Below are 6652 nucleotides of genomic sequence, written 5' to 3' on the forward strand. Positions count from 1 at the left end.
CAATAATAATAAGCAGCACCATTTATTGGGCATCCACATACCAAGCACTTGCACGCAGGATAGCCCATTTGGCCTTCCCCAGACTCTCTCACTTGATGAGATATGTGCCATCCCATCGATTCATTGACCTTTGTATCGTTGGAGCACAAACAAGGCAGAGATTTCTTCGTGGTGATGATGCTGGTGGTGGTGGTGATGAGAGCACTGGTTGGACCATTTGGCAAGTCACCAGCCCTCTTTGGGGCCAGCATGTACTAAGGGACCAATGAAGGTCCAGTGAAACTCCTAATGCTGTGTTGGAACAGTGATCAAGTTGGAAAAAAATGTGAAACCTGATGCCAGAAACAGGTCAAGGAACCTTGTGGTGTGGCCAAAAGATCAACCAACTTGGGGACAAAAGATGCAGCCTCTCTGAGCCTCAGTTTCCTCAACATTTGGTGCAGTGGAGGACTGGACAAGATGATATCTTAGGTCCATCTCTCTCTCCCTATCTTGGGTTCTATAGACTTTGGCTCAATAAATATTAACTGATACCTTGGCCCCTGTTGTGTTGATTCTTTGGCACACTTGGGCTTTGGATGCCTGACTCCCCTTCCCCAAGTGCCTGCCTTCCAGGATCTCAGGGGGCAAGTCCTCCATTGCTCCTCCTGCTCACTCACTGGGCCACTGCTCTTCTGTCTAGTTATTTCCCTCTGTCACTTCCCTCAGGCCCCAGTGGGAATTCTGGGGGAAGCTGGTGCATATCTAGCTTAGGCTGAACACAGGCCTATTCCCAATCCAGCAGCCATTGTCTGTGACTGATCCACAGCACATAAGGCTGATTAGGAACTAGAAGGACCTGTGTGACCCTCTCAGAGAAGGTCCGTGATCGATAGAGGACCAGAGAGACATCCAGACAGCAGACATCCTTGTCCAAGCTGCCATCATGTTTCGCTTGGACTCCTGCAAGTGCTTCCAGAATGGTCTTCCTGCATTTATCCTCATGTCCCCACCCCTGGCCCCTGCTCATTCTGCACACTAGGCCAGAATGACCCTTAAGAAAATAGATCTGATCAAGCACCTGCTTCCAATTCTTCGGTGGTTTTCCATTACTTTGTGTGCAGAAGCCCAAAACCTCCATGTTGCCTAAGGTTGGCTGCTGTAGCCTGGGGTTTTTTGAAAGTTGAGCCAGGTGGTTCCTCAGAAAGTTAAGTATAGAATTACAAAAAACACCTGGCAATCCCACTTCTAAGTATATATCCAAAAGAAATGAAAACAGGGACTCAACTAGATTATTTGTACACCAATGTTCATAGGCGCATCATTCACAATAGCCAAAAGGTGGAACCCAAGTGTCCATAAATGGATGAATGGATAAACCAAATGTGGTATATCCGTACAATGGAATATTATTTGGTCATAACAAGGAATGAAGTTCTGTTACATGCTGCAATATGGATGAACCTTGAAGACATCATGTAGGGTGAAATAAGCCAGGGTGAAAAGGGCAGGTATTGTATGATTCCATGCGTATAAAATAACTAGGGTATGCAAATTCATAGAGACAGAAAAAAGACGACAGCCTGCCAGGGAATTGATTGAGGTGAGGAATGGAGAGGAAAAACAGAAAGAAGAGCCAGAGGCAAGGCTCACATTCAGGTGATTTATTGGAAAGTGAACCCAGCAAGTAGGAATGAGCGCCTGGGGGAGTGAAGAAGGGAAGGAGGAAAAGTTGATACAAGGACATCATCTTAGTTTCCAGTGGCTGCTGTAAGAAATTACTACTAACCCAGTGGCTTAAAACAGCAGAAATTAATTCTCTCACAGTAGGAGGCCAGGTGTCCATAATGAAGGTGTCGGCAGGGCCAGGCTCTCTCCGAAGGCTCGGGAAGAGGACACTTCCTTGCGTCTTCCTGGCTTCTGGGGGCTCCCAGCAGCCCTGGGCATCCTTGGCTTGTGGCTGCCTCACTCCCATCTCAGCCTCCTTTGTCACATCGACATCCTCCCTGTGTGTCTTCATGGGGCCTTCTTATAAGAACACCAGCCATTGGATTTACCATCCACCTAATCCAGGATGACCTCATCTTAACTGAATACACCTGCAAAGCCCCTGTTTCCAAATAAGGTCACATTCAGAAGTTCTGGGTGGACATGAATTCTGGGGGACACTCTTCAACCACAGAAGTATTCTTGATTTGGTCACCCACGTGGGAGGTTGAGCCTGCCAGGCCCTCCTGAAGAGCCTTCGGGGAATGTTCTCAACGGAGAAAAGAGGACGCATTTGACCGTTGCTGATGCCTGCCAGGACTGTGGGTTACAGCCGTGGCTACAGCGGGGGTGAGGCCATGAGGGTGTTCATGGGATACAAGGGTGTCCGACCCCAAAGCCCTTGTGCTGTGGCTTCTTTCTGCCTTTCCAGCCTTTTCCTGAGCGCCCCTTGGCCTTGCTGCTCCAGCCTCTCTGCGCTGCTCCAATGCAGGCTCCTCCCAGCCTGACCTTTGCACGTGCTGACTCCTCTGCCAAGAAAACTTTTTTGCCAAAATCCTCTTCCCTCTCTGCTGAATTAATGCCCACTCACACTTCTGATTTCAGTCCAAACGCACTTGCTCAGAAAAGCCTTCTTTGTTCCCTCCCAGCTCCAGGGCTTCCTTGAGGGGCCGTTCAGAAACACCTAAAGAACTCGTCCTGCTGGGTCTTCAACCCATTTCTCTCACTTTCTCCCATGAAATTCTTCCCAAATCCTCCCACAGCCAAGGCACAAAAGAGTCGCCTCTAGAGAACAAAAGAGAATAATCCAGCACATACTCTCTCTTCCATTCTGAGTCCAGTGCCCCTTTATAGACTATCATAATATTTGCTATTTTTAGAGCACTCCTGCCATAGTTTTTGAGTATGCATATGGGTAGTAAATCAAAGCCTGAGCAAAATTTGCTTAGATCTCAGAGGGTTTTATGAAATCAATTCATGAATTTGATATCAATCAACGTGGGGGTTCTCTGCCCGATGCACACAAATGAACAATTCCTGAGACACGAGGTTTCAGAGGGAGAAAGAGTTTATTGGTATGCAAAGCAAGGAGAACAGATGGCCTCTGGGCCTAAAATCTGTCTCTCCAACTGCAGTAACTTTGAGAGTTTTACAGAATTAAAAGACGGGCAGTTTTTCGGATAATGAGTATACTAGCTCTAGATGGCAAAGTTAGAGATGATCTAATTATTGAGCATGCACAGTTTGATTACATGCCTAGTCACAGAACATATGTAAGAAAATGGTGGCTGTAACATGATGATGGGTGTGAGTTTTGGTATTATGATAAGATTATTTATATTAGTGTTTAAGCTACTATACATGTCAGGCAGGCCAATTTTGTTAGATCTAGCTTCATCCAGTAGATAGCTTAGGAATTGGGATGAGTTAGTTCTGGGCTGACTCAAATTCCTTCATTAATAAACATTAAGGGGTCTGTGATCATTAAGACTTCAAAGTTGTAAAACAGGAGAAGGGTGTACAAGTGGAGCCAGTCACAAGTTATCATAAGGTAAAGATAGAATCATTATCAAAGTTCAAGGTATGTGGGTTATGGTTCAGTGAGTTTCAGTAGATTCCGGTATATACTTCTGGCTATTCTACAATATACTAGGAAGTAAACAAGGCATCTATGTAATGATTCAGTAATCATAATTATTTGTCAACTCGTAACTTCTCAGTTACAAACTGGGGATATTTCAATCACCATGAGGAAGAGAGGAATTCTGCTGCCAAGAATGCAACAGGCTTTTATAGACAAAACTAGGAAGTACATTGGGAGGAAATCGTCACTGGTTAATGCAGACTACATTTCCTAACATGGTTAGTGCAGGCAGTTGCTTAGCAATGATGAAGTAAGCTGGCCTAAGAATAGGGAGTTGGTGATAGCTGATTGGCTGCTTTAATTTCTTTTTTTCTGGGCAGCCCAGGCATTTACAGGGCATAGAAATTTACTTAGATTTTGGTTTTGCTGATGTGGGCTTAGCATGGGGTACTTCCAGTTTGGCCTACTAGATTTTATTTATCAGAGTATAGTACGTATATATGTATGCCGTTATCTGATTAATGTCTGTCTTTTCCACCAGAACATAAACTCCAGGCCATCTGGGTGACTGTTGTTTTCCCAACACCTAGTACAGAGTTTGGCCCACGGTAGACCTTCCAAAAACTCTTGCTTAGTAAATGAATGAGTCAGATGGTACTGCTGGGTGGAGATGCCACCTTTGTTGCTGCTGGCGGGGAGGAGTGATGGTCCTGTTTGTGTCTGGGTTGTGGGGGATGTTGGGAATAATTTCACTGGGAGAAAGAGAGGAATGAGATAGACAGAGTACAAATGACTGAAATAACCTTGAAACCAACATCAACACAATTGTGACTTTAACTATCTGGAGTTAGGACAGATTTCACAAGTCCCCCATTGCTGCCTCTTTTTTTTTTTTTATGGTATCAGATTGATATTGTTTATTTATTTTTTTAAATTTTAAACTTTTTATTCTGAAACACTTTCAAACTTACAGGACATTTGCAAAAATAATGCACACCTCGATCACAAAACTCCAACATACCCCATCACTCCAGATACAGAGATCCACCAATGTTAACATTTTGCCACATTTTCTATATTATTCTCTCTATCCATCAAACTATCTATCCAATTATCTATCTGTCCATCTATCTACTTATAAATCCATTTTCTGAGTGTAGGTTGTATATATAATACTCCTTGAACACTTAATACTGCCATCTGTATTTCCTAAGATGGATAGTCATGTATGTAACCAGCTGAACTGCGGTTATTAAGTTCAAGAAATTTAACATTGATATAAAGCTTATAGTCTATATTCCAATTTTTTTCATATATCCCAATAATGTCCCTTTGAGGCGCCTTCCTTGTTAGATCCCATCCAGTATCATATATTGCCTTTAATTGTCATTGTCTCTTAGTTTCTTTCTTCCTTCCTTCCTTTGTTAGTTCCTTCCTTCCACCCTCTCCCCTCCCCTCCAATCCTTCCTTCCTTTCTTTCTTTCTCTTTCTTTCTTTCTTTCTTTTCTTTCTTTCTTTCTCTCTCTCTCTTTCCTCTTTTTTTTTTTTTTATTGTGGGAACATATGTATAACCTAAACTTTCCCTTATCAACCACTCCCAAGCATACCATTCAGTGGGATTAATCACATTTGTGATATCCTCACTACTCTCCATTACTAAAATTTCACATCTCCCCCAACAGAAACCGTATATCCATTTTTGCATCAACTCTGCATTCCCCCTTGACCCCTGCCAGTGGCAACAAGTACTCCAATTTCTGTCTCTGTGAGCTTGCATATTCTCCAGTATTTTCTTTGTAGTTACTACGGGGCTTAAATTTAACATCCTAAACTATAACAACCTTGTTCGCTTTGATACCCACTTAACTTCAATAGTATATACAAACTATGTTCCTATACCCCTCTATCCCCCCACCATTATGTAATTCTTATCACAGATTGCGTGTTTATACATTATGAGTCCCAAACCATTGATTTATCATTACATTTTATGCATTTGCCTCTTAGACCCTGTAGGAAGTAAAAAGTGGCATTACAAATAAAAATACAATAGTCCTGGTATTTATATTTTCCCATGTCATCATTTTACCAGAGATTTTGCTTCTTCATGTGGTTTCAGTCAATCACATAGTGTTATTTTCTTTCAACCTGCAGAACTCCCTTTAGCAATTCTTGTAGGGCCCATCAAGTGGTGACGAAGTCCCTCAGCTTTTGTTTACCTGGAAATGTCAAATCAGATATTCATTTATTACTTGCTCCCCATAAGCTCTCCCTTAGACTGGCAGACCACAGTAGCAGTCTGGGTCATTCTGGGTCCCAGGAATTAATGAGAAATTTGGACCCAACAATCCTGGGAAGTTGGGTTCTCCTTTAAGCAGTCCACTGCTGCCTAAGAGGATGCTCCATGGTCCAGGAGGGCAGACTGGAGAAGTGTGCACAGTTCACATCTGTGGCATTATTGCAGGCCCTTTTGCAAAGATTCCTGACCTCCCTTCCCTCAAGGTCTCCCATCTGTCAAGCAAGGACTCTCCAACATGTGGACCTGTGTCTGGTCTTTGCTAACTAGATTTTGGGCTTTACAGATTACAAGAACTGCCCATCACTTCTGTGCCACTTCAATGTGTTATGTCCCCCAAAATGCCATTATCTTTGATGCAATCTTGTGTGGGCAGACATATTAGTGTTGATTAGATTTTGGAATCCTTTGAGTGTTTCCATGGAGATGTGATTCAATCAACTGTGGAGAAGACCTTTGGTTAGATAATTTCCATGGAGGTGTTACTCCACCCATTCAGGGTGGGTCTGAATTAAATTACTAGAGCACTATATAAGCTCAGACAGAAGGAGCAAGCTTGCTACAGCCAAGAGGGACACTTTGAAGAATGTATGGAAGCTGAGAGAGGAGCTGCAGATGAGAGACAGTTTGAAGATGGCCTTTGAAAGCAGACTCTTGCTCCAGAGAAGCTAAGAGAGGACAAATGCCTCAAGAGCAACTGAGAGTGACATTCTGAAGAGGAGCTGCAGCCTAGAGAGGAAAGTCCTGGGAGAAGCCATTGTGAAACCAGAACTTTGGAGCAGACGCCAGCCACGTGCCTTCCCAGC

Source organism: Choloepus didactylus, chromosome 8, assembly GCF_015220235.1.
Source record: "Choloepus didactylus isolate mChoDid1 chromosome 8, mChoDid1.pri, whole genome shotgun sequence".
Lineage (NCBI taxonomy): Eukaryota > Metazoa > Chordata > Mammalia > Pilosa > Megalonychidae > Choloepus > Choloepus didactylus.